Source organism: Piliocolobus tephrosceles, chromosome 12, assembly GCF_002776525.5.
Source record: "Piliocolobus tephrosceles isolate RC106 chromosome 12, ASM277652v3, whole genome shotgun sequence".
Lineage (NCBI taxonomy): Eukaryota > Metazoa > Chordata > Mammalia > Primates > Cercopithecidae > Piliocolobus > Piliocolobus tephrosceles.
Genome location: NC_045445.1, coordinates 46,856,293 through 46,856,913, shown reverse-complemented (window position 1 = coordinate 46,856,913; position 621 = coordinate 46,856,293).

Genomic DNA, 621 nt, shown 5'->3' with positions numbered 1-621 from the left:
AGAGATCGAGACCATCCTGGCTAACACGGTGAAACCCCGTCTCTACTAAAAAATACAAAAAACTAGCCGGGCGACGTGGCGGGCGCCTGTAGTCCCAGCTACTCGGGAGGCTGAGGCAGGAGAATGGCGTAAACCCGGGAGGCGGAGCTTGCAGTGAGCTGAGATCCGGCCACTGCACTCCAGCCTGGGCGGCAGAGCCAGACTCCGTCTCAAAAAAAAAAAAAAAAAAAAAAATTATCACGAAGATAGCCATGTTGCAGGCAGAGCTCATTGGCTCACACCTGTAATCCCAGCATTTTAGGAGGCTGAGGCTTGCCGACCACTGGAGGTCAGGAGTCAAGACCAGCTGGGCCAACATGGCAAAACCTCGTCTCCACTAAAAAAATAAAAAATAAAAATTAAAAAATTAGCCAGGCGTGGCGGCCCAGGGCTCCTGTAGTCCCGGCTACTTGGGAGGCTGAGGTCGGAGAATCACTTGAATTCGGGAGGCGGAGGTCGCAGTGAGCAGAAATCGAGCCACTGCACTCCAACCTGAGTGACACAACAAAGAAAGAAATAAAGAAAAGGAAGGAAAGAAGGAAGGAAGGAAGGAAGGAAGGAAGGAAGGAAGGAAGGAAGGAA